Source organism: Canis lupus, chromosome X, assembly GCF_048164855.1.
Source record: "Canis lupus baileyi chromosome X, mCanLup2.hap1, whole genome shotgun sequence".
NCBI classification, from domain to species: Eukaryota; Metazoa; Chordata; class Mammalia; order Carnivora; family Canidae; genus Canis; species Canis lupus.
The window spans coordinates 90946651-90974149 of record NC_132876.1 but is presented as its reverse complement, the minus strand read 5'-3'; the positions used below and the strand labels follow the sequence as shown (position 1 = coordinate 90974149).

Below are 27499 nucleotides of genomic sequence, written 5' to 3'. Positions count from 1 at the left end.
GGAAAGTCTAAGAACAAGACACCAGCATATTTGGTTGTCAGTGAGGGCCCTCCTCCTGGCCTCAGACGGCCTTCGTGGTGTGTCCTCACATGGGAGAGACCTCCGATCTCTTCTCTCCTTATAAGGACACTAATTCCATCATGGTAGCCCCAACCTCATGACCTCATTTAAACCTAATTACCTGTCAAAGATCCCACCACCAAATACCATCACATTGGAAGTTAAGGCTTCAACATATCAATTTGGGGAAGGACACAAATATTTAGTTCATAATATCTACCAACTCCCAACCTTTGTGGCTAAGGGTTGCCCTGAGGATATCAATTTCCCCATACTTCCTGGTTGCACCAATGCTCAAGTGAGCATGCTCAGGGCAGAGAAGGGGGGAGAGGCAGGTGCTGGAGGGGAAAAGCTGTCAGTGAACTAGAAACTGTCTACCACAGCTGTGGGTGAACAGCCATACACCTGAGCCGAGACAATCAGCTATGGGACATTCGAGCACTTGCTTCATTTTCCTTTGTCCAAGGCTGACCCCTCAGTTGTAGGAGGATGGAGGAACTTGCTGACTTGGCCTCCAAGGGCTGTTGTCAAGGTTAGATGAGATCACTTGTATGAGAGGCTATTATGAACTGAATATCTGTGTACTCATCCCCCACCCAAAATATTTGATATGTCGAATGCTAATACCCAATGGGATGGTCTTAGGAAGGGTCTTTGGGAGATGATGAGGTTGTGAATGAGATCTGTGCCTTATGAAAGAGATCTCGGAGAGCTCCCTTGCACCTTCGTTGTGTGAGGACACAGAACATGGCCGTCTGGGAGGAAGCAGGCACCCACCAGACACCGAATCCGGTAGTAGCTTGATCTTGGACTTGCATCCTCCAGAACAGCGAAAAATAAATTTCTGTTGATTATAAGCCAACCAGTCTATGGTATTTCTGTAGAATTATAGCAGCCCAAATGAACTAAAACAGGGGGTATTAAAAACTGTAAGATGCTACAGAAACTGAGGTGTAGTAAACATTATTTGGTTAAGAAAGAAAGAGAGTGAGCAAAAGAGAATGCAGGGGAGGAGGAGGAAGAGGAGGGGAAAAGGGAGGGAGAAAAGAAGGAAGAGAGAGAAAAATACACTGGTTGCTAACAGCATAGAATAAGGCCCAAGGAGATAAGTTCGTTTTGTGCATTTGACAAGTTTTTATTAAGCATCTTAGTTTGTTCCGGGCCCTATTCTAAGTGTCAAGAGTTCAGTGGGAACCAAATAATCCAAATTTTTCCCTTCATAGAGCCTACATTCTAGCAGGGGAGTAAAAATATATGGCAAGTTGGTAAAGTGCTGTGAAGAAAAATAAAACAGGAAGGGGGCTAATGAGCGTAGGGAACAATGGGGTTGCAGTAATAGAGTGGTCTGGGAAGGCGTCACTGAGAAGGTGACTTTTGGGTCAAGCCCTGAAGAGGAGGAGGGAGAGCGCTCCAAACAAACAAAGAGCCAGGCGAGGGCCCGAAGACAGTGTCTGGCCCACTGGGAGGCAGGCAAGGAAGTCACGAGGCCTTGGAGGCCACTTGGAGGCTTTGGCTCTACTTGGGGTGAGATTGGGGGCTGTTGGAAAGTAGCGAACAGTAAGTGATGTGTCTGACACTTTCTAAAGGAACATTTCAGGAGCCGTATTAAGAACAGGCTCTAAGGGCAGTCACTTGGAAGGCCACTGCTATAATCCAGGTGCGAGTAGGTAGTGGCCGGGGCAGAGCAGCAGCCACGGAAAGGGTGGGGGCTGGCGGCCAGATTCTGGGTCTATGTTTTAGGATACTGTGGACGACAGGACTGACAGCAAGAGTGGCTGAGAGAACAGTTAGTGATGAGCTGAGGTTTGGGACCTGAGCAGCTGGGGGACTGGAGCTGCCAAGTGGAGATACAGAAGGCTGGGCGGAGGGGCTTGATCCCCGGCCGATGCGGAGAGTGGCTCCTTGCGACATGCCTTTCGGGGTCCCAGTGGAGATGTCTACCATGCAGACAGGAATGAGGCAGTCCCCGGGTAGAGATTCAGTGCCACGAGACTGGATGAGGTCACCTGGGGAAGAGGTGTAGACAGAGAAGAGTGCTGAGTGAGTCCTGGGCACTGGGAAGGTGAGGGATTGGGGTGGGGGCCAGATGGAACTACTACAGGAGCCTGAAGAACAGCGGCCAGAGGGCTGAGCTAAACCAGGAGACGAGGGCACCCTGGGAGTTGAGTGAAGAATGGGATGACCTTAGGTTGAAGGCGTGGTGGGCTATCAGGGTAGCACAAACACAGATGCTCCCCCCAACAACAATAGAAATCCTTCCAGGGAGAGCAAACCCCTGGGGGTCTTTCTGCCTGGCTCAGCACTTTCCTGACCTCCCCTTGAAGACAAAGCTGCACTGGGGCTCCCAGCTGCCTGCTCCATGTTTCTTTCAACATCTTGGCTACTTGATCACCTTCCTGCTTCCAGGCCCGACTTCCATCCTGACCCTCTGATATCATCCCTCCTGGCATCTGGCCCAGTCCTCAGCCAAGCACCCATGAGCCCATGTGCATGTGTCCATCCCAGCTCCACTCTGGTTGTCACCTCAGTCCGAACCCCCTACACCTCCACCTCCATCCCCATATCAACACCTGCCAAGGTTGGCGCCAGCCTCATGCCACCTGGTGGCACCTTCACAGCGCCCCCTCCAGGCGTAAGAACAGTTTGTGACTTGTGCTCTGGCCAACACGTTCTGTCCATCTATGGCAAGCCTCATCCTTCTGGAAGCTCTCCAATAAGCACAATTTCTTTCCTCCCACTTGGTCAACCCCAAAGTTACCCAGCATTAAAAATACATGTAAGTAGAGCCAACTTGGTTGTGAAGAAGCACAGATGCACCCGGGCATGCACACATGCACAGGTGCACACACACACACACACACACCACCACCACCACCACCACCACCATCACCACTACTGTCCTTTGCAACCAAATTCATTGCCGAACCACTCGGCTGTCAACAGCTATTGGAATCATGACTGAAGAGGCCAAAATTGCGTGTGCACATCTCTTCTCTTCTTGCCACTCCGAGGCAGCAAGAGCCCTTAAAAACCGATTAGAACATCCTCCCCTCCTACAGAGTAAATAAATGCTGGTCTCTGAGGAAGGAGTGGGGAAGGGAGGCTGGGAGGCATTGGGTGGGTTTTTCCCTTGTTACAGCAACCTCTTCACTCATCAGAGGCTGGCTCAGAGGTTTTAGAGGGAGGCAGTGCCGTAACTCACGAGATTAAAACATGCCCGCTTCTCCTCAGACATGTATTCTATATGAAAATGTGGTTTATGGGCATCAGGTCCACAAATCTAAAGCCCAAGCAATTCTACCTATGACCATCAGTCACGGAAGTTACACTCACGGAGAATGAAAATTTACACGACCACTGTTAGCCCATAACCAGCGACAGCACGTCCCCCCCTCCCTGGGAGCCAGGTCTCCCTGACAACAACTATCTGCCCCGTTTTTACTGGCTGGTACCCAGACTAGTGGCAATGACTCTCAAATGTGAGTATTTATCATGAGACGCTCTCAAGGCCCATCTCTTCTACTTTGTAGAGAGGGGGCTAGATTAGGAATCAGAAGAAAGAGGTCGATTTCCATCTCTGCCACTTATACCACCCACGTGAAGCTCGGCCACTCACCGTCTCTATCCCAAGATCATCCTCCGCCTACCTCTGCCCTGACAACCTCATTTGCGACAGTTGTTACAAGAATTATCTTAATTCAGCATGGCACGGTGGCAAAGCCCTTAGGCTCTGGAGTCGGGCTCGCCTTTCAAATTCTGACTCTGTCACTCACTCTGCAACCTTGGATGAGTTACTCTGCCTTTCTGTGTCTCCAGTTCCTCCTGTGTAAAAGGAGGATGGTGACAATACTTGCCCAGTAGCTAAATAAGTTACATCAAAGATTCGTTCAACAAACATTTGCCAAGCACTGTATCCGTTTCCTGGGGCTACCATAACAAAGTACGGTGAATCCAGGGACTGCAGACAACAGAAATGCGCCCTCTCACGGTTCTGGAGGCCAGAAGTCCAAGATCAAGGTGTTGGCAGGGCTGGCTCCTTCTGAGGGCCTCAAGGGGAGCACCTGTTCCAGGCCTCTCTCCTCTGGCTTCCGGTGGTTTGCTGGCAGTCTTCGGTGTCCCTCGGCTGGTAGAAGCATCACCCCCATGTCTGCCTTCACGGTCACGTGGCCTTTTCCCTGCCTGTGTGTCTCTGTGTCTCAATTTCCCCTTTTTATTAGGACATCAGTCATACTGGATTCACGCCCACTGTCATGACCTCATCTTAACTCAGTGACCTCTGTAAAGAACCTACCTCCAAATAAACTCACACCGCGGGGTACCAGGATTTAGAACTGCAGCCCGTCTTTTCTGGGGGACATAACTCAGCCCATAACAAGCACCTCCTAAGGATCAAGTGCTTTGCAAGGCTTCGAGAACACCAAACTTAACGAAACGCTGGTCATGCTTTAGGGAGTTCGCATTTGAATGTGGGGAACAGACTTCCATGCATTAACTCAGTAAGTATTGCAGCAGGGAAACATACAAAATACGAAGACAAAAGGAACAGGGGCAATGGCACCAGAAGAGGGATTTCAAAAGGCTTCACATGTGTGCTAGGCCTTGAAGGATTAGCTGGGTTGACGTGCCCCAAAGGGGTAACACCCGATCAGAGCCACAGGAGCCTGGAAGCACATGGTGCTTTCTGGGGACGCAAGTCCTTGATGTGGCTGTAGCGTCAGATGGAACTCAGAGAAAGATGAATCCGGAAACATTGTTAGGACCAGATTTCAAAGGGCCTTGATTTCCAGATTTAGGAGTTTTCGTTTTATCCTCTGTGTTCTTGTCTTAGGTCAAGGTCCCCAGAAGCAGACTCAGAGACAAGTGAAAATGATTTATTAGGAGCTGTTACCAGGAAGAGCAAGAAGGGGAGTAGGTCAAAAGACAAGTCAAGGGTCCGTACCAAGTGCAGTCCCTCCAAGGGCAGCATTAGCCTGATCCTGCAGTCACTGGTCCCAGGCTGTCCCTCAAGGCACACTGGTCTGTCCACGCGTGGCACAGGTGAAGTGGCTCTGACCGCCCGGGGGCAGTCTCCCAGCAAAGAGGCACTGGCTGTCAGGAGTAAAGGCCCACTGGAAGCCGATGTCCACACAAATGAGACATGAGAGGGTGAGGCACTGCTAGTGTCCGCTATACTTCCAGAGAGTCATGTCACTGTTTCCATCAGGGAGTTAAGTGACCTGATCTCTGTGTCAGAAACCTAACTGATAATGGTGTAAACCGGTGGAATGGCAGGGAAGCAGGCTGGTGGCAAGGAAAGGACCTAGAAAACCATGCCAGTGGGCCAGGCAAGGAGCTACTGGGGACCTGAACAAGGACTGGGCAGGGGATGGGAGAGAGACTGGACTACAGAGGAGGGTTGGAGAACAACCAGCTTTGAGAGGGATAAGGGACATAAAGCAGGTCTACCGATGAAGGTGGAAGGATGGCTCTGGACACGGCGAATATCTACAGGATACCCAGCTCGAGATGCCCAGTAAGCTGGAAGCGCTATGGACCTGGACACCGGGAGAGAAGCTACAGCCGGAGCTATACATTCAGAAGGCATAGGTGCCTGGATGAAAGATGACGGGAGGAGCCGGACAGAAAGAGCAGAGTCTAGAGAAAGATCCAGAAGAGGACTCCAGAGTGAGGACCTCTGAGACATGCACGAGCAAGGCCAAGGGGAAGAAAGAACCCTAAGTTAGATTCAGAACTGGAAGGGCGGTGTAACAGGAGGTAAAGAGGGAAGAAGTGGTCAGTGACATTTAACGATGCTTAGATGTCAAAGGAGGATAAGGAATGAGCAGGAGTCATTAGATGTGACTGTCTGACACCCATGGGAGAGGGAAAGATCTCATCGTGCTGGGGCCGAAGAGGAAACAGAAGAGATGGGGGTAACGTATAGAGCAGTGCTCCCGAAAGCCTGATCCACAGACTGGCAGCGTCAGCAGCATCCGGGAGCTCGTGACAAACACGGATTCTCGGGCCTCACTCCAGACCGACTGAATCAGAAATCCTGAGGGTGGAGTCCAGGAAACTGTCTTTGACAAGTCCCCCCACCACCCCACCAGGTGGTTCCGGTGCTAGCGAAGGTTTGAAACCCTTGATGTACACGACTTTCGAGATGTTTGACCGTGAGCTGAAAGCAAGGTGGCAGCTACCCACGGAGGAGCTGGCGCCCAGGTAGGATCCAAAGTCACAGAAGGAGGTCTCGAGAGAACACAGGGACAGCCCACTGGTTTTCTAGCTAACGAATGCCATCCGGATGGCAGTTCTCACCTGGGTCCCTCACCGCATCTTAACAAGCAGACCGGTGGCCGCCTGTGGCCTTGGGTGCCCGGCGCTCATCCGACCGTCAGCCCACTCAGGAGGAACGATTAAACCTCTATGTTTCTAGAGGCAGATAAGTAGAGATGCTAAAGGAGCCCAATTACTGTCACTAGCCCCGTGTTTCCGCAGACCAGCTGGGCTCAGCCAGGAGAGTATTGGTGGCAGGCCCACGGTGGCTGACCCTGGTGCGTCCTCTCGGAAGCTGGCTTGCTCGACGTGGGTCTAGCCGTTGATGCTGGCAGTGAGCGGGGATCTCGGTGGAGGCCGGTGTCAGCAGCACATCTCCCTTGCGGCCACGCCAGGTCACCTGGGCCATCTCGTGGCACAGTGGCTGGGCTCCAAGGATCATATCCCTAGAGAGAACCAGACTGAAGCTGTGCCGCCTCTTCTGACCCAGCCGCAGAGGCCACGTAACCTCACTTCTGCTGTGCACGATTCATAGAGGCAACCGGAAGGCCCGCTCAAGTTCACGAGGAGGGGACGCAGACTCCACCTTTGCGTGGGAGGCAAGGCAAGCTTCCAGAAAAGCACGTAGGAAGGGCGGAAAGTATTGTTTTAGCCATTTGTGCAAAATAGTCTGCCACGGGGCAATAAATCCTCGATGGTCAACCCCATTATGACCTTGCTCACTCTGGCAGGTAAGCTCCAGTCCATGTCTAATTACCCATGACCAGGCTGATTCGTCATTGCGGTGACCTTCCTCCAGAGGAGGGCCATGGACCGTTGGAAGGCAGATCCTCACAAGGCCTCCATGGCCAGAAATCCTGCCCCCCACGGCCGGCCTGGAGGCTCTGGCAAAGCCCCCTCTCCCCCACCGGGAGTCCCTTCCTCCTTTAGGAGTTAACTCCGGGAAGGGTGTGGCCGCTGGAGGGACAAAAGGAATTGCTCAGCAGCCAGAATTACATCACCCCCTCTCTTTGTTCATTTTTCATTACTGTGGTTCCTTTTCCTGTGTTTAATTCCCCTCCTTCCCCACTCTCCCCTAGGACCTCCCCCTGAGAGATGGGGTTGGGGGCTTTGATTGATTGGTGCTGAAAGCAAGGGAGGTTGCAAGTAGAGAGATCACCTTACCCCAGATAGTTACCATGGCAACAGGGACAGGTTGGTGGGAGGGGCGGGCAGATAAGGGCCCCACTTTGGGGTTCGGTGCTCCGTGGAGGCTAAGGCTAGAGTGTTTACGGAAAAACAGCCTGTTCAGCTGGGTCGGGCAGTGGAAAACAGTATTCGGAGACAGCTTTGAGGCTAACCTCTGCTGACCCCTCCCCCTCCCCTCTCCCCTCATTCCTGACCCAACAACCCCAGCGGGGGCATTTGTGAGCCTGCCACCCCTGTCCTGACTTGTAGCCATGATTTCCTCCAAGAAAAGCTCTCTCCTCCTCCTGCGCTCTGCTCCCACTTCGTCACAGCAAACCCAAGTTCCAACCCACTGAGTCTTGGGTGAGGGAGACATCCCAGCTTACTGCTGCACCTTGGGTGGGGGGGTATCTCCTGGCCCACCCTCCTGCCTCCTACAACGAACGGCCTTCACCTTGGCATCTTTCCTCAGGGAGCCGGAGGTCACTGGGAAAGAAGCTGGGGGAATCATCGAAGGCCAGTCATTAGCCCCGAATACACAGGAAGCCCCTAGTGCTGGCCACCCAGGCACTGAGCACCCTGCTCTTCTCTCAGGGCGCTAATGGCCCCACGTTCAAGGCCTGTACCACACATCAGTGCTCTCTCCTTGGTTCCTTTAGCCCCCGTTGGTTTTCTCCAGTGTCCCTTCAGGAGCAACAGAAGCCTCTCAGACTGGCACATCCTACAGTAAATGCCCTTCCAGTTCCCTGCAGGAGCGTGCAGAGTATGGAAAAGCAAAACGGCACTGCTCCAGCCTGGGCTGGCAACCCAGGGGGCGCCTTGGGCCTCAGTAGGCAGGCCCAGTGACTCAGGCCGGGACTGGGACACACAAGGGCAGTGTCCAGGGAACATTTCCCTCAGGATCTTAAATGTCTCTTCCCTGCCTGGCACATGGAACAGCTTAAAAAAACACATGTTGTTCCTCGACAAGTTGAACACAGATCTACTGTGTGAGCCAGCAGTTCCACTCCCAGGCAGATACCCCCAAATTGCTGACAGCAGGGACTCGAGCAGAGGCATGTACAGGAATGTTCAGAACAGCATTATTCATAATGGCCAAAAGGTGGCAACGGCCCAAGTGTCCATCAATGGATGAACGGATGAACCAAGTATGCTCCATCCATGCAATGGAATATTATTTAGCCATGAAAAGGAATGAAATTCTGACACAGGCTACCACACGAATGAATCTCGAGAGCATTGTTTAAGTGAAAGAAGCCAGACACAAAAGACCACATTGTCTCATTCCATTGATAGGAAATGTCCGGAAGAGACAAACCTATAGAGATAGAAAGTAGATTAGTGGTAGGCCAGGGCTGGGGGTGGAGGTAGTGGGGAAATAGGCAGTGATGGCTAATGGGGCCTGGGTTTCCATTCAGGGGCATGGAAAACTTCTGGAACTAGACGGTGGTGATGGTTACAGAACACTGTGAATGTACTTATTGTCACTGAATTGTAGACTTTAAATGCTAAGGTTTTGGACATTTGTATTTAAACCACAATTTAAAAAATTCATGTTGTGGGGCACCTGGATGGCTCAGTGGTTGAGGGTCTGCCTTCGGCTCAGGGCGTGATCCCGGAGTCCTGGGATGGAGTTCTGCATCAGGCTCCCCACAGGGACCCTGCCTCTCCCTCTGCCTGTGTCTCTGCCTCTCTCTTTGTGTCTCTCGTGAATGAATAAATAAAATCTTTTAAAAATTGCACATTGCAATGATGCTGTGCCTCTCAGCAGCCAGGGCCCCAGGGACTTGGAGCTGTCTGCACTTAAGGCAAATAACCAAAAGCATACCTGTTCTCCCCCGCCCTCAATGACCTGAGGACTGAAAGCCCCTCCCCCGGGGCCCAGCGGGCAGCTCGCTGACTCTGTCTGCACTGGTGTCCTGCTTCCTCCTGTCTGTGGGTGCTGGGGCTGTCTGAGTTTCGGTCTCCTGCCCTGTGGGTGTGCCTCGAGATTAGATGGGATAACAAATAAGAACACTAATCACAGCCAACAGCTACAGAGCACTTACTATGCTGCAGGCACTGTTCCCAGCCAGAGCTTCTCGCGGGCACATGAACCCCCTCTGGGTCAGCGGGTCTGGGACTGGGCCTGAGAACCTGCATTTCTAATGAGCCCCTGGCGATGCACAAGGGGCTGGTCCGTAGACCTCACTTGGAGTGCTCCGGGTTCCAAATTCTGTACAGATGTTAGTGCATTTAATCCCCCATTTCACCCGAGTGAGGAACTCTTGGGTCCCCATTCGACAGACAGAGCCGGAGGAGAAAGGAGATTCGGTGACCCCCCAAGGTCACATAGTCGGGATCTTGCAATCAAGCCAGAATGGGAACCCAGGGCAGTGGGGCAATGGGCTGTAGCACACTGTTCCCCAGCAGCCATAATGCGGGGAAAGGATTCTGCACGAGGCCTCTATCGCGACCTTTCACAGAAGAGTAGCTATTGTTCCAAGTTACTTAGAAGCCACGTTGTCCTTGAGAAAACCAGTCATCTTTTTAGATCCATCAGGAGATTGTGCGATCTCTGTTGTCCCTCCAGCTCTCATCTCGTCTACAGGCAAAGGACAGCCCTTCCAGCCAGGGGTGCAGATGGAGTCTTCCCTCTCTTGTCTTTGCTTGTCAGTAAATTGTGCAGGACTCCCCGGGAGCAGGGACCCCCAGGGACAGGCTTCCGCTGGGCTCTGAGTCTTCATCTACACACTACAGGGAAGTGCAGACTGCCGCCTTCTCATTCGCCAGTAAGCCCTCCACCCTCCCAGGGATCAGAGATGATGACTTCCTCATATTCATCATCCCTGGTGCCCAATCCAGAGCCTGGCCCAAGTGCTCAACAGACACCAAGTACCTGTTAGCTAGCTGTGCCTGTCCAGTTGCACTTTCCCGCTCTGTAAAATGGAGGCGTTCATCCCTGCGGAGAATTCTAGACAACGGAAGAACAAAACTCTATCCCAGGAAATCAGACAATTGAAGCCTAATCATTTTCCACTGCATTGAGGAGGATCTATAATTAAATACCTAGTGTGTGTTTAAAACTATGGTATAGCAAAAGAGAAAGAGAAAGAGAGAGAGAGAGAGAGAGAGAGAAGGAGGGAGGGAGAGAGAGGGACATTGGAAACAGAAACCTCTCTGTCCCCCATCTGGCACTTTTGTGATTTCTCACAGCAGATGGTTCTAAGGGAACGGGGAATCGAGAGGCGGACTGCATAGCACAATTGAGTGCTCCTCGGTGTTCTGACCAGGGTGTGGGAGGGAGCCCAGGACGGCTCTGTGAGAAAAGGGGAGGACAGGCTTGATCTGGGTCTTGATCAAAGTCCAAGAAAATATTTGGACTTACAGAATGGAGGAGATTTCCCCAACCAGAGAAATACCAGGAGCTGACAGCTGTCACCCCGTCCCCCCGTAGGCCCTGTTCAGTCTCCCGACTGCTCTGGTCTGGGAGGGCAGATGGGAGGGCCTCCCCGGGCTGGGCTCCCTGCAATGGGTTTGTGCCAGCGGGGGCTGTCCTGAAGCGAGCCCCTCCCGGCCAGGCAGAGCCGGAGCCCCTGCAGCCTTTCCAGCCCTTGCTAACCACTCCCCCTCCAGCCCAGGCCCTCCATAGGGACAGCTTCCAGAGGTCTCCCTGAATCCATATGTGGGTTTTGGCTCTTCCTGTTTTTGGCTCTGCTCGGCGGCAGGGGATTTGAGGGGCGGTTGTGTGATTTGTACAGCTGTCATTAGGGTAATTGCATGATATTTTCCCAAATTTCTCCTGCAGCTTCGGGCTGGGTTTCCAAACTTCCTGCCCTAACAGGGGCTCTGGTGAGAGAGGGCTGGCTCTGAGCCTTCCCAGCAGCTGCCGATGGCGCCCAGGGGCAGCCCTCCCCACAAGTCCCCATGGGACCAGGCACCAGGCCATTGCTAATTGTACCCAGTGTCACCTGCCCCCCCTCTCAAAATGGAAACAGATACAAATCGACCCATGTCTTTTCTGAAACAGCAAAGATGCCGTCTCCTGATGCCAGGATTTGGAAAGTTCCTTCACCGTCCTCCAAGGAGGGTGGCAGACCAGAACCCCGCATCCTGTTTCTCAGCAGCTTATTGACTCGGCCATGACTGAGGGTCCCGAGCTGGCTGGGGCCAGTGGCCTGATAGCGTGCGTTGACGGAAAGTAGGGGGTTGAGTGTGCCTGGCACAGGTGGAGAATCCGAGCGCTCGGAGCAAGGTGAATTAATGGGTGACGGAATGACCAAAAGCCAGCGACACGTTAGGATCTGACAGGTGAAGGATCACCTCCCTCCCCTATCCGCTTCGCACTCAGCCTGACAGGTTAATACTCTGGACTGACTCCTCCAGCCTTCCAGAAAACATCGTGAGATGCAGCCCCTTTTCTCTGCGTGTATGAGGGAGCTAGGGGTGCAAGGAAGCCAGTCCGAAGCCAGTCCACATTCTTCCAGAAAGGAAAAAAGCACTGGGGATAAGGCTCCCCAGACCCGGTTTCCCGGACCACCCAGGAAAGATTCTCTGCTGTGGGTCCTCTGAGGCCGGAACAGCCAGAGAGAGCCTGGGGCATCTCTGCTGGCTTCAGGCCCCGGGGCTCATGTTCCTTCTGACCTGCCGGCTGACGAGGGGGACACACCGCGGAGAGCCTCGTCACTTAGCATCGCGTCTGCTCCAACACGATGCCTCCGAGTAATGTGATTTATATTTCATGCACAATTGAAGCAGCTAATGGTGTAATTCTCCAAGGGGGAAACAAGTTGTTATAGTGTTAATTACATTGCAGGCATGTTCCTTCTCCTTTGGCCCCCAAGTGCTCCAAGGGAAGATACCAGGTAGCAACTGAATGGGTGTCTAAGACACTGCCTTTGATGGGCTCCACTCGTGTTAGGGCTGGGCAGTGGCCAGAGGGCCAAGAGCATCTTCTTCTTCCCTGCCCAGGGCAGGAGGAGGTCCTGGGGGTCAGACTTGGCTTCCACTGCCTGGTGGTCTGGGTTTCCTTGTCCAGCCTGACAGTGGAATCTTGTGGGGTTGGGGATTTTCTTTCTGTTCATGGGGACACTCACTGCTAGGAAGGGGAAAGTACTGATGATCCATTCAGGAGGGAGAGGAGGGAAGACACAACAAGACCAAACCAAATCCAGCTTCAAAGTTGAGGAAGACACCATAGAGTGTGGTAGTGGTAGTGGTAGCACTTGGCCTCCGAGGGCCACCCTCGGGGATCCGAATCCCAGCTCTGTCATTTGTAATCTGGGAAAATCCCAAGGGAGATGGCTTGACCTTCGTGTTCCTCAATGTTCCCAACTGTAGAATGGAGATGATGAATCACTGGCCTCATAGGGTTGCAGTGAGGATTCAATGAGTCGGTATGTATGTGGTGCGTGGGACCCCAGCACGCAGCCTGTGCTCAGTGGATGGAAGTTATTAGGGCATGAGGAAGTAAATGGAGTTAAACTGCTAGAAGGTTCTGTTAGTTTCTCTGAAGTGGTCAAAGTACATATTTTTTCTACATTCGTGGAAGCTAAATCTACTGAAAAAGAACAAATGTCTTGCTTTTCAAAAAAAAAGGGAGAAATGTAGATTTGAGGAATTATAGAACCATACAATTGGAAATGATTCCTAGAAAAAAAAATTTAAGTCGACTGTTAAAGAGGTGGTTTTTTAATTCCTGGCAAAAGAAAGAAGGAGGCAGGGGCAGACGAAGGGAGGGAGGGAGGGAGGACCATTGAGACCCAGCATGGATTCATTATATACAAGTAAAGCCAAACTTACTCTATATCTTTTTATAGATAAATCAGAGTAAGTCACCCAGTAGATCAGGGAAAAGTAATACACACAATGATTCTTAATTTATGCAAAGCATTTTACAAAATCTCACAGCTTATCCTTATGGAAAATGTGGACAAAAGTGGGTTGGTTCGTAGTATAGTTTGCTGAACCGTAGCTGATTGAATAACCATATGCCCGTGTGGATTTGAATCCCACTTTTGGTACCCATTCCGGTATCATTCAGGGTAGGCCTCACTGCAACAAACACCCCCAAGTCTCACTGGCTCAAGCAACAAAATTGCTTGTTCACATCAGAGCACAGTGTAATCAGCAGGAGGGGCTTTGCCCCCCACCCCTACCCCCACGCCAGAGTCATCTGAACACGTGGATCCTTCTGTCTTATGATGCTGCCATCTTTAATTTCTGGCCTCCAAGGCTTCCGGGGAAGGGGAAGACAGAAGAATCTTGTGTGGGAGAATTTTGCAAGCCAGGACTAGAAATGGGATGTCTCATCTCCACCCACATTCCACTGGCCAGAATTCAGTCACATGGGACCATCTGACAGCAAGGGGCTGGGAGATGGGATTTAGTCCTATAGCCCGGAAAAAGAGGATAAGGTGGATGCCTGCCGGTGAGGGCTAGCAGCGTCTTCCACAGGTATGGATATGCATTGAGGCCAGTCTTCAGGAAAGCCTCTGGTGATGAGCCAAACTCCATCTCATGCTCGGCCCTAAGCGACATTACTTTTTCCAGTGACGTGGGTGAAGACCTAGAAGGAACCTTATTACCCTTTGGCACGTAACTCTCTCAGGTGACCTTATGCAAAGGCAGCTCGCTGAGGGTGTCCAGGAAGAGAGAACCATGTGGCCAGATCTCACGCTGACTGGATTATTGCTTGAATAAAAGCATTCGACACATCTGTGGGGGCTGGTTATCACATAGACCATCTTGTCTCCCACAGGCAGCAGGGGTTCACGGATCTCCACTCGATGCCGTCTTATTCGTGACTCAACCACTCTCCCGGACTCGAATGTCCTTCCCCTTCCTCTCCCCCCACCAGGCGAACAGTTCTCTAGCCCGCTCTAATACTCTAGCACATCTAATTTGTTCAGGGAAGGCTTGTGATCCCTGCTTACTCAGAGGGTGAGCTTTTCACGCCAGATCCCCTTAGAGGCATTTGGGCAGTATGGGACTTGGCTGACTCTGGACAGGAAATCAGGCTTGTTTAGCAAGTTTCCAGGTAAAACAGAACTGGAAATAAAAGCTATTATGATGGATGAAAAACTAAGCCTCGAAAAGATTTCACTGGACGGGAGTGAGGAGCTGAAGTCGAGAAAATTAAACTATATCTGTCAGGGACCCAGCGGGAACAAAGCACATACTCAGAAGGTTTAATTGAAGACAGCGTAACCAAGGGGCTCCTTACAGACGTGGAGGAAGGGCTAAGGGAGCTCATACTGAATGGTGACGCCCCCAGGGGCCAGCAAGAGCAAGATGCTGGGACCACTCCTGGGCCTGGGCTGTAGACTGCATATTGGTGTCCCCCCAAAATGCATGATATTAGGAAGCGGGGCTCCCAGGAAGTGATCCATCAGGCCAGGAGAGTGGAACCCTCATGAACGGGGTTAGTGCCCTGATAAAAAGACACAAGGGAGCTTGCTCTCTCATGCTGTGCTCTCTACCGTGTGAGGATACGAGAAGACAGCCATCTGCAGACCAGGAAGCCGGCCTCACCAGACACGAGATCTGCCAACGCCCTGATCCTGGCCTTCCCAGCCTCCACCACCGTGAGAAATAAATGCCCGCTGCTTAACCAGCCCAGATCGACTAAGACAGCCTCAAAGGGCAAGGAGAATGAGTGGTTTGCCACAGTTCAGCATGGCAACCATGGCAGAAGGGCCACAGGACACAACAGCTGTGTCCATAGGTAGAAGAATGCGGCCACTGCCAATAATGTGACCTGGAAGAGAGACTTGGGGGTGCGATAAATACCTAAGCTCACCCCCTTCCCCACTCTAAGCTCCCACGGGTGCCTCCAATTGGCCATAACTAACAGGGAGCCAGAGGACCAGGGAGCCCAGTGACGACATTGATAGAGGTCAGCCTCCTGCAAAAACAGAACAGAGCAAAGATCAAAGAATGGATATGGCGGGGGAGGAGAATAACTAGCACAAAGAGGAACAGAAATACATGTACAGTGTTGCATTCAGTTTAGAAAGTCAGTTGGATAAAAATGAGATGGGACATATTGCAATGTGAAATGAGACCCGTTTCACGTAGAAAAGTTTCAGAAGCGTGACTAGCTCTCTGTTCTGTGAGAAACAACTGTGGATGCATTAAGAGGAGCAGGGGGTCTCATTCAGGGGAAGTTATGGGAGGGGAAATGTGCCCACTGCTCTCTGCTTGGATCAGACCATTTGGGGTTCTGAGCTAGGATGAGTCTTACACTTTAGGGGGAACATTTACAAACCTGTTTTCAGAGAGGCACCCAACATGCTGAGGGGTCTGAAAATCAAGTCTAATGGGGAAAGGCTGAAGAGGATGGGGAGCAACACTTTGGCTGAAGAGAAGATGCCTTAAGGAAAAGACTATAACTTTCTTCAAGTATTGGAAGGGCAGAAGGAGGACTCCATTTCGAGACAGGCCCTCCAACCGTCAATGCCCCGAGATCATATGCACCACTTCTATGAGCTCCCACAGTTTACTGATTTTTCACAGACTTTTCCCACCCAAATTGTCCATTCACTAGTCTGCCTTTCCTACTGAGGACAGATACCTTTTCATCATTACACCCCAGTACCTACTGCTTGGCTCCTGAGTGGTGCTCTGAGTCTTTGTTCAACGAATGAAAGTGCTCCAATGGGAGCCGGACGATACCCTGCAGGAATGTGGAGAAGGGAATACATGTGGGGAGGATCCCTTCCAGCATGAAAGCCCACGACTTAGACATGTCTGGACAGTTATGGGCTTTCTCGAAACCTCAGCTCTCTCGCTGCCTCTCAGGGTGCTTTGGAGCCTCCAGGGGCTAGCATATTTGTGAAGAGCTCAGGACTTGACAGGTGCTCTGAAAATGGCTGTTGCTGTTATCATTCTTTGAACAACTCAGGCTGGTGTCATTGTCTTAGGACAGATTCCTCAGAAGCAGAGCCTGAGACAAGGGTTCATGTCAGGTGCCTTCTTAGTGAATGTTCTCAGTAAAACCCCGGAGGGAATTAAGGAAGTGAGACGTGGGACTAGAGAAAGAGCCAAACAAAGGTGTGATGTCAGGTGAAGTCCCCTGGAGGCTAACTTTGGGGACAGGAAGGGTCACACTTCATCCCCACCAGGAGCACGGGAGCTGGAGGACTTACCTCACCCTCACACACACCCATCAGTTCCTGGGCAAGGGGTGTCCTAGGGGGACAGATTCTCTGGAACTTTTGCTTTCCTTGCCCACAGGGGCCTAGAGAAGCTGCTGAGAGCAGGTTGGGCTCCTGTGGGGCAGTACTCCCTGAACTGATTTTTCTGAAGCCATTTCTTTCTTTTTCTCATCCTACATGTGCGAGGGGATGATACCTCTGGATCCAGTCCCATCCCTACCCCTCTGATTACATGTGACACACTCCTCTGGACCCTGGGGCAGGGCTGGTGGTCCTGGGAAAAAGCAAGAAATCATCAGGACACTGCCACCCCCACTAGCTGAGGTTCTTTAAGATGGTTTCTGAATTTAGGAGGCCACACAGCTTTTGCTCTGGAGTCCCCTACTTTGGTGAGAGGGGAAGAAAAAAACCAGCATTCCCAGAATTCAGGCAACCTGCACCCCAAGGAACATTGATCCAGACCCTTGAGCTGCCTCCAGCAATCTCAGGGCCCTGAAAGATGTGTGTTATGGACTAAACGTGTGTGCCCCCAGAACTGGTACTTTGAAACCCTGACCTCCAACATGATGGTATTTGGAGATGGGGCCTTGGGGAGGTCATTAGGTTTAGATGAGGTCATGAGGGTGGAGCCCCCATGATGGGATCAGTGTCCTTATAAGATGAGACACTGGTGTTCTCTCTCCCAGTCCTGTGAGGACACAGGAAGAAGGTGGCCATCTGCAGGATGAGATTAACCCTCATCAGATCCCGGTTCTACCAGCAACTTGGTGTTGGACTTCCAGCCTCCAGAACCGTGAGAAATAAATTTCTGTTGTATAAGCCACCCAGTGTGTGGCATTTTGTTACCAGTCCAAGCAAACTAAGACAATGTGTAAAGTGGGAAGAATGCCTCCTGCTTTCAGGGGGGCTCAGGATTTCTGAGGTGCCATGCACTGAGGTCACTTGATACCCCACAGGTATCTAAAATTTCACCTTCCACTTCCTTTCCCACGTGTGGTTGGAGCAGGAATCCCCAACAGCCACACAGACTTTATAATCTACCTTCCCTTGTACTTAACACCCAAAAAGCGCTTAGGACAGCACCTGACCCACAGTGAGGCCTGCCAATAGTGTGACCTGGGAGAGAGACTTGGGGGTGCTGCTGGAAGAGAGACTTGGTGGTGGTGGTGTGCTGCTGCCACCAGGGACGTGTGGGCCAGGAGTACTCAACCATCGGCGGACACCAGAACCCCCCGCAGGGCTGGTTCCAGCTTTCGGTGCTGGGCCCCACCCCCTAGAGCATCTGATGCAGCAAGTCCAGGGCCAGGCCCCCAGATTGGCTTTTCCAGCAAGGTCCCACGTGATGTTCATGCTGTTGTCCCCAGGAAGGACAGTCTGAGGCTCTGTGAAGCCAGGGTGACTGGAGCCCTGTGGGTGAGCCGGAGTGCCCGCCAGAGGTGGAACATGAGTCTGAAGATGTCCACGGGGGCCAGATCATGCAGTGCAACTGCCCCACATTTGGTGTTCAGTCCGAAAGTGATAGGAAGCCGTTGGAGGTTTATAAGTACGTCAGCGCTATGGCTATATTTGTATGGCTCTCGCTGCTTTGCAAAGAAGGGTATGAGTGGATACCAGGAAGCCAGTTACACAGCCCCAGGCTTACAAATGCCCTGATGAGTTTTTTTTTGTCCACTCCCTGGTTCTGTCACCAAGCAAGTTGACTAGGTCCCATATCCCTACCCTTTGCCCGCAGAGGCAAAAGCTTTTGTTGCCGTGGTTGGCTCTAGGGTGCAGGTTTTTCTCAGGGGCTAGGCTTACAGAGAAGGCATGGCCTCTCTCCTTAAAGGGTCTCATTTTGTGCTGTGCCATTTGGCATCTGTCCCAAAAAGTAGCAAATTGAAGCCCAGAGGCTGTGAAATGTAGGCTTTTGAAAACATGAAAACCACTGCAAAAATCAGTACAAGTTGACATTCAGAGTTGATTTCTAAAAATGGAGTGTTTGGGGAGGGATGAAAGTCAGTGATTCTAATGCTGGGGGATGGGGATCACTTCCACGTGTTCCAGACCACATGTTGGAGGATATTGGGCATAGCATAATGGTTATGAATGGGAAATCTGGAGTCAGTGTTCCTGGGTTCAGATCCAGGCTCTACCCCTTACTCACAGTGTTCCCTGGGGAAACAGCCCTGTCTCTGCCTCGGGTTTTCCTATCTGCAAAACCAGGGTCCTCTTGTACAACCAGGTGGAAGCTGCCTTCCAAGGACCTTGCCTGAGATCATGCCTTCACCTGCGTCCTCTCCTTCCTTTTCCTGTAACCACCCCCTTCACAGTCTCCTGGAGCACTTCCTTCATAAATTTCTTTTTCTTAAAGACTTTATTTATTTATTTGAGAGAGAGAGACAGAGAGAGACAGAGAGAGCACAAACTGGGAGGAGAGGGAGAAGCAGGCTCTCCACTGTGCAGAGAGCCCGACATGGGGCTTGATCACGGGACCCCCGGATCATGATCTGAGCTGAAGGCATACACTTAACTGTCTGAGCCACCCCAATGCCCCCCTTCATAAACTTCTTACATGTGAATCTTCATTTCATGGTTTGTTAAGGGGTGGGGGTGCTATGCGTGTAACCTCACCCAAAACAATTAACTTTTTAGAAAGGGGAACCAGGATGAGAATTACCAGGCCATCCAGTCTGGATCAAGGGGGGTCATGTGTGCATTACATGGGTAGACACCAGTGCTCTCAGGTTACATAACTACAGGAGGCAGGAGGAAAGAATCCAGTCCCCACAGCAGAGAAATGGGCAGCGCAGCTCCGGGAGGCGTTGCCTCTGGGCAGGCTCATACAGGTGCCTGTCTCTGACCTGCTTAGAGAACTGACTCCTCACTGCCTGGCTGGGGGCGGGGTGGTGTGGCTGGGGGGTGCAGGGTGGGAGGCAGGAGGGTCTGAGTGAGCTGCCTAGAAAAAGAGAACACAGCGCTGGGTCGGCTGGTTCCACAGTCTGCTCAGGACCCCCTCTCAGGCTGTGCGCTGCCACAGGGTCCGAGACAGACCGAGAAAAAGCGAGAGAGATGGAGAAATGGAAGGAAAGAAAAACAGGCAAGGAGACTGGCAGAGAGGCAGAGAGACAGAGAGGAATGGTGGGAGGGACGAGGAGAGCCAGACAGGGATGGGGGAATAAGACAGGGAAAAAAAGACAGCAAGAGAAAGACAGAAGGGATTAGAAACAGGGAGACAGGGGATCCCTGGGTGGCTCAGTGGTTTAGCGCCGCCTTCAGTCCAGGGCATGATCCTTGGGTCCTGGGATCGAGTCCCACAGCGGGCTCCCTGCATGGAGCCTGCTTCTCCCTCTGCCTGTGTCTCTGCCTCTCTCTCTCTCTCTCTCTCTCTCTCTCTGTCTCTCATGAATAAATAAATAAAATCTTAAAAAAAAAGAAACAGGGAGAGAGAGAGAGAGAGAGAGAAGTAGGAGATACAGAGAGAGAGACCAGAAGTAGGAATCACAGAGGGAGAGAGACGGAGTGAGATAGAGATGGAGAGACACACAGAGGCCAAGCACTGTGAGCACACACAGATGGAAGCAGAGTAACCCAGAGACAAAAGGAAGAACAGAAAGAACTAGAAAAGCAGACAGAAGAGGGGAGCCAGCCACCAAGGAGATAACCAGAAGGCCACAGAAGGACACCCAGAAATGCTCTCAAGGGCTCAGGAGGGGTGTGAACAGCCCCAGGGCTGGGTGTGGTGACTGCTCCCAGCCTCCCCCCGCCCCCGACCCCTGGCCAAGGGACAAGAGGACTCCGTTGTGGCTCCCTTGGAATCAAAGGGGAGGGTCCCAACATCCACGAAAATCCGTCAGGGCCCGAAGGACAGACTCCACCAGGGGCTCAGAGGCCCCCACGGGCAGTGCCCCACGAGGCACAGAAGTGCAGGGAGTGCAACCTCCCGCTAGTAAAGGCCTCCTTAGCACTGGGGTGAGCGGCGGAGAGAGGCCAGTGGGCCGGCCAATTGTCAGGGAGCTTGTTTTCCCAGGAGCCGTGGCTGTTCAGATGTGCCATGAGCAATTGCCACTCTGCGCGCCTTCCCCTGGCAAATTATTCCGTTGGAGTTTCTTCCGGCATTCGGAGCTGCGCTGCTGTAAATGCCAGAAATCATGTACATGAAGCCCAGAGTGACGGCAGGCTTATGGATGGATTTACCTTCAGACAGAGGCCGCTGAGGCGCCCGGCGTGGGGGGCAGCACTTTATGGATGTCGCTCTCTGCTTGCCGAGGCCTTAAGCGGTCAACTTGGCCATGTAACCAATTTCTCATGTAGGCCTGGCTGTGGGCCACAAGGTCCCAGGCAGGGGTTTGGGATGTTGCCCCTCTATCCACATCCCCCCCTCCCTGAGACCTTGGCCTCTCCTCATCAGGAGATGGCCTGCCCCGGGTGCTGGTAGCAGGGGGCCACACTGGAAGAGTGACACCAAGCCAATTTGGGCAAATGCCACATTCCAGGGCCTGCCATCCCTCCTCAGAGCTCTTTCCCCAGTGCCCCTTTGCAAGGGTGGCAGCCATTGTCAAGGCTGACTCCTCATTCACAGCCCAGCCCCCACTCTTTTGCCCCCTCCCTGTTCCAGAGCTGGGCCCGGGCTCTCCATAGGGCAGCGTGAGCTCAGCCACTGTTTGGCCTCTCTGATCTGTGAGGCTTGGGTCACGGGTTTTGCTGTCCTATCACTTGGCTCATCCAGCCTCTTGGGACCCCTCCCCTCACTGCCTTCCTCCAGCCTTGACCTCCCAGGGCTCCTGCTCTAGGCAAGTCTCCATTCAGTACCCAGTTAGCATTGCTGGGTAGTCCTTTTGGGCAGCCAGGTGGCGGAGGTGTAATTATTGGGGACACAGCCTGGGTCAAGAGACCCCTGTAGGGCTCTCACACTGCCCTGGAGCCCCTGCCATATCCCATCTGTGGCATATTGTATTTTCTGAGAATGACTCTAATTGGAGACTTGGACATTCCTTCAGTGGAGAAGTGAGGTCTATGTTCCCTTACCTTAATAACCATGGTGGAGATGACCCTGTATGACTTCTGAGACTAGGTCATAAAAAACAATATGGGGACACCTGGGTGGCTCAGCGGTTGGGCGCCTGCCTTCGGCTCAGGTTGTGATCCTGGGATTCGGGATCAAGTCCCGCATCGGGCTCCCTGTGAGGATCCTGCTTCTCCCTCTGCCTGTGTCTCTGCCTCTCTCTCTCTCTGTGTCTCTCATGAACAAATAAATAAATAAATCTTTAAAAAAAAAAAAACAATACTTCTGTTGGGCTCAACAGGACACTTGGGCCCCAAGTGCCAAGCCACCTGTGTCTCGCTAGCCTGAGGCTGCCATACTGGAAGGAAGGCCCAACCAGCCCATGCTAAATGACTATGCGGAGAGGCCCCAGACTACAGGCAAAGAGAGAAATGCCTGCTCAGCCCCCTGTTATCAGGTGTTAGTTCCCTTCCAGCTGCGGCCACATCAGAGACCTTGGGCACAACCACCCGGCTGAGCCCTTCCTGAGGTCCTCACCCACAGAAACCCTCAGAGATCATAAAATAGCTAGGTTTATTGTAGCCCACTAAGTTTCTGTGTCCACAAAACCGGTTTTCCAAGGTCAATGAGTCTAAATACAATAAAAATAGAAGACATACAGTAATTACCAAGACAAGATTAAATGACCCAATCTTTCTTTGATCTTCGAAAGGCATTCAGAGAGCTGTGGAGCATGGCATATGAAGTGTCCACTCTCTCTGCCCATTGGAGGGCTGTCTAGGTTGTGGTGGCTCCCAGATCCTACCTGGATTTATACACTGTCGATTTATATGCTTCACCCCTGGGAACTAATGAACAAGCAAATGACAAAAAGGCAAGAATCGCTCTGGAAAGTAATGCCAAAGGCCCACATATAATCCATTCAGCATTTCTAGATGTTCTCTCTGGTGCCAAGAACTATGTCTTCTACCAACTGCAGGGCTTTTGGTAACTAGTAATCTGGGACATGGGGTATCCTTTTTTTTTTTTTTTTAACATGTGGAGTAGATTTCCCCAGGATCTGGTGCTCTGCGATACAGCCTTTCCAGAACTCCACTCCTACATGGGGCTTAGCTTTACATTTTCTTCTGCAAGGCAATTACAGACCCTGTAGTCGAGTGGGTATGATTAGGGCTGCCACTTTCGGCATAAATTACACGAAGCAAGTGACCTAGCTCCTCTGTACCTTGGTTTGCCCCTCTGTAAAGTAGGAAAAATAGTGACTTTCCCCATCAGGCACCATCAGGGTTAATGAGTTCATACATGTAAAGAACTCAGAACAGGACCTGCACAGAGTAAGTGCTTTATTATTATTATTATTATTATTATTATTATTATTATTATTTGCATCATTTGGGGATTGTAGGTTACTGGCACTAACAGATTCTGTTCAATTCATTGGCAGTGACATAACTACCAGCTGAGAAACTTAGCATTGCTTACACTATCCCCCTCTTCGATGTCAAGCTCTCCCCCTAACGTGTGCGTGCACACACATGCATGCGCGTATGTGCACCTACCCACACTCAGTAATCAGTGCTGGCTTGCCACAGGCCACACCATGGTAAAGTAGTAGAGCAGGAAGAAACAAGCCGCTTTATCTTCCTCTCCAGGCACAAGCACGTGCGCAGAAGACGGATGCAGAGCATCTGCCTCCATCAGCAGAGGAAACCAGGTCGCGCCTGGCTCGGCAGCCTCCGGAGAAGCAGGGCAGAGGCTGCCTCCAGGGGCTGGACCTCCGGAGTCCTGAGGTCGCCGCTACTTTTCTCCTAATGGGAAGCCCAGTCCCCTGGCTTCCAAAGCCCCCTCCCTCATCCGGCTGTTGTGTCTGCTGCACGCTTTCTGCACACACTGTCTAAAGGGATGACGTGCTGCCTGGGGGGCAGAGGGGCAGGGAATGGAGCGTGCCACAGTGATGAAAGACAGACGGGCCTTTCCCTCTAGAAGCAAGAAAGCCTCCGCTCGGATTCCTGTCTCGTGGCAGATCTGACCCCAAGGTGGCTCTGCTGGACCAAGGCTCTCCCCAGAGAGGTAATCCTGCAGAGCTGAGTAGCCCACAACCAGCAGAAAAGGCCCCAGCCTCTCACCCCGGAGGACTTCCATGGAGGGCCGCACCAGGCCCTGGCCATTTTTGCAAAAAGAGCTTAATGGCACAGAAGGGAAAAGTTTCAGAAATAAAGGAATCAATCTCATTTTGAGGGTACATTGAGCAAAAGGAAAACAAACACTTCAGGACCGAAGGATCTGGCTTCTACTTGTACAGTCAGTCAACAAATATTTATAGAGTGGCAACTACATGGGAGGTGCTGCAATTGGCTTGGGGCCCCTGTCCCGACAGAGTTCAAGGTCTTTCCCCTTCCAGTAGGCAACTTAGTGGAAAGCCTCACCTCACAGCCCTCCAACGCCGGGAAAGAAACCACACCAGGGCCCCCGCCCCTGAGCTCTGAAATCTAGCCAGCGCTGGGCCAAGGCTGAGCCACGCCTCCCACCTGCGGGCCCCAGCCACTGACCCAGTGACACTTGGCACTAAGGTGGCCGTGTTCCTGCAAGAAACGGGACTTCTCTGATTGCTGACTGATTTGAGGACATTCCGTCAGCCTTGTTGAACCTTCCAGAGACCTCAGGACAGTCCAGGCTTCTGTCCACCTCACTGCCCTCTCTCTCAGGTCAGAGGGCATCACTGGCTCTCAGCGGCTCTTGCCCAGTTCTTCCCTGTTTCTTGCCCAGAAATGTCCCCCAATAAAATCCTTGTACATTTTATCCTCTCTGGCACCTGCTTCTTAGAGGACCAGGACTACCCCAGAAGCATTGCCATGTCCTCCTCCCCTTCCTCCACCCTCTGCTCAGCCCTCCCAGATGGACCGTTCTGCCTCTAGCCAATATGGACCCCTTGCAGACACCCAAATTGGCTCATTCCTTAGGAGTCTCTTTAGAATGTGGCATCTCCCTGGTAAGTTCTAAGTTCCGCAAGAACTTAGGACATCCTTAAGGCTCCTGACTTTGGTGGTCCTGAGAGGTGTTGCCGACCCATGGCAGGTAGGTCCTTGCCACTAAGTTCCTACATCATATTCAAGATGCCTCTCTGATTTATTAATATAAGCCACAGTAACCATTGCACGATGAGCCCACAGCACAACAATGAGCTTTTTGCATGCATTACCTCATTTAGTGCCTCCCTCCGCATCCCCCGCCCCCACCCAGAGAACGCCCCTTCTTCGAAGACAGCTCCATGACTTACTCTCACTCAGCAGTGCCGCCTCCTCTGTGAATCCAGACCAAGACATCTGTAGGCAGAACACAGAGATCTGATCTTATAAAGTGTGAGCATTTTGCACGAGACAACCGATACTCGGGTTGAGCGATTCCGGGCACATGGCTTAGTAACAAAGTCCAGCTTGGCCCAGGCTAACGGATGATATAGTCCACGCCTCTGTTTGATCCTGTCCTGCTTTATGTACCCCAGCCACTTCTTTCATCTGTGCGCCTTGGCTTCTCAATGCCCCAAAACAAGGCCTCTGGGCTCACACGCAGGACACACCCCAGGCCTTTTCTGACCCTCTGAGCTTGATCTGTTCCCCCCCAACACACACATCCACAAATGTTCTCGAACTCAGCCCGAAAAACAGCCCTACATACAAAACAGAAAGCCCAGAAAGCCGTGGGCTGGCCGGCCGGCGGGAACCTCACACAAGGTACTTGGCATCTGTGAGCCTCGCTTCCCTCGGCTCTAAAACAGGATCATTGTGAGGACTAAAAGAGAGAATGAGTTTGAAGATTGCAGTGCATCCTTACTACTTAAAGTGTGGTCCTCGGACAGGCAGGGGCAGCGTCCGCAGAGCCTCAGACCCCACCCAGATGCGCTTAGTCAGAACCGCTGGGCTCTTGGCACCCTTTTCCTCCCAGGGGATGCGTGTGCATACTGAGGTGGGCAGGCTTGCTCTCCAGCTGTAGACGTTCACCATTCTTCTCCCTTCCTGGTGAGTACCCCAAGGAGGGAGCTCTGAGCCCATCCCTCTGCCTTTGCCCAAGCCTCCTGGCTCCTTAGGGCAATCCTCGTCTTTCTCCCCCCTCCTATTCCCCTCCCCAGCCCCTTCCTTGTGGAGCCCTCCTCTCCACTCTGTTCCATGGCTTCCTCTCCTTTGGTCAATGGCACAGTCGGCACTCCCCAAACCCACGGTTTCTACTGCCTCAGCAAACTAGGGAGCACAGGAGGACACTTGGCCATATACACGTGCTGGGAGGGGGCCACTCATCACAGCTTCATGGCCTACAAGGCATAGAGGGAGGCCCAGAAATGCACAAAGGGGCCCAGCCAGGGATAAAACCCAGGGCCAGCTGATGCATCTATTCACCCCGGATTCCAGGCCCCACTGGGTGGTGAATTGCCCCCATTCCGTGTGCCTGATGTGTAATATCTTTTCTGTAATTATGGTGATGCCGTCTGTGTATATGTGAAATGACTATAGCAGTTAATTATTTGTGGGTAAACAAGGGATGCCTCTTGGCCCCAGGAGAGCCTGAAAGACACCCGCTTAAAGAACCACAAGATCAAAGAGAAAGGGAGGGGGCAAGTAGGAAGAAAAGTCATTCTTCCCCTGGGAGCTTCTGGGAGGGAGGGAGGGAGGGAGGGAGGGAGGGAGGGAGCTGATTTGGCCTTTAAGTGGCCTTATAGCAAGAGCTAGCTATCCTTGCGGATCTAAACCGAGGGGGAGAGATGAGGGATGAGGGGTGATCGCCAAAGACTGGCAGGAGTGCCCCCAAATGCCAGACAGTCCACACACAGCCTCTGCCCTCCCTGGGGCTCCAAACTGCTCCGGATAGTTTTGTGGAGGGTGGGGAGCCACACATCCAGAGCCTGCTAGATGTTGCAAAGATCCATCTTCCTCTTTTCCCCGAAATATAAAATCCTGTTTTGCACTGGATATGTGCCCATCTACCCCAGTAAAGACTATACGTCCCAGCCTCGGCTTGCAGCCATGCGTGGCCATGTGACCAAGTCTGGCCGATGGGATCCAAGCAGAAGCAACTTCTGGAATGTGATCCGGAAAAAAAAGAAAAAGAGAGAGAGAGAGCATGTCCCTCTTTGCTCTCTCCTCCTTCTTGCATGCTAGGAAAGAGATACAATGGGGAGCTTGAGCAGCCATCTTGAACCACGAGGTAACTCTGGGTCCAAAAGCCATGTTGTGCCGGCAACAACATCAAAGGATCCTGAGTTACTCCCACTTAGTCCTCACGCCAGCCATCTTACCAGCCTGGGACTTCCAACCTCTAGACTTGTATGTGAGAAATCGACTTCTGGCATATTTAGGTCACTGGTCACTGTTATTTTGGAAGTTTTGTTATCCACACACTACCAAAATCAGACGAGAAACATAGGTAACATGGTGTCTTAAATCAAGTTCTCCAGGAAGCAGACTTTGAGATGGACATTTGCATGGAAGGGTGCCTGGGTGGCTCAGTCACTGAAGCTCCAGACTCTTGGTTTCGGCTCAGGTCATGACCTCTGGGTCATGGGATTGAGTCTAGAGTGGGACTCTGCATTCAGTGTGGAGTCTGCTGGAAGATTCTTGCCCTCTGCTCCTCCTCCCACTCGGACACTCTCTCTCTCAAATAAATAAATGTTTTAAAAAAAGAAATTTGGATGGAGGAAGGTTGTGGTCTCAAGATCAACACTTGCATGCACACGAGGGGAAAAGATTGAGCAGGGGAAAAGCTGACTGGCAGTGTGGTCACAACAGCAGCCTTGGTGGATCCCACAGTGACGTCAGGAGTAGAGGGGGCCCTTCAGACTTCAGAACTGAAACAAGAGGGCTGAGCCTTTGGACCCTTCCAGGCTTTGGTTTTCTTATCTTTAAAGTAA

At 52.0% G+C, this 27499-nt stretch overlaps 1 long non-coding RNA gene across 3 annotated transcripts in view; it reads right to left on the bottom strand.

Moving 5' to 3' along the window:
* Positions 1 to 1170: 1170 nt before the first annotated feature.
* LOC140627375 (uncharacterized) overlaps positions 1171 to 27499 on the bottom strand; it is a 38144-nt gene continuing 11815 nt past the window's right edge. For all 3 annotated transcript variants that reach the window (XR_012026159.1, XR_012026158.1, XR_012026157.1), the window contains 2 exons: positions 24878 to 24923; positions 1171 to 2066 (listed from right to left, as the gene is read on the bottom strand). This is a non-coding gene — a long non-coding RNA (uncharacterized lncRNA). The remainder of the gene's footprint in view (positions 2067 to 24877; positions 24924 to 27499) is intronic.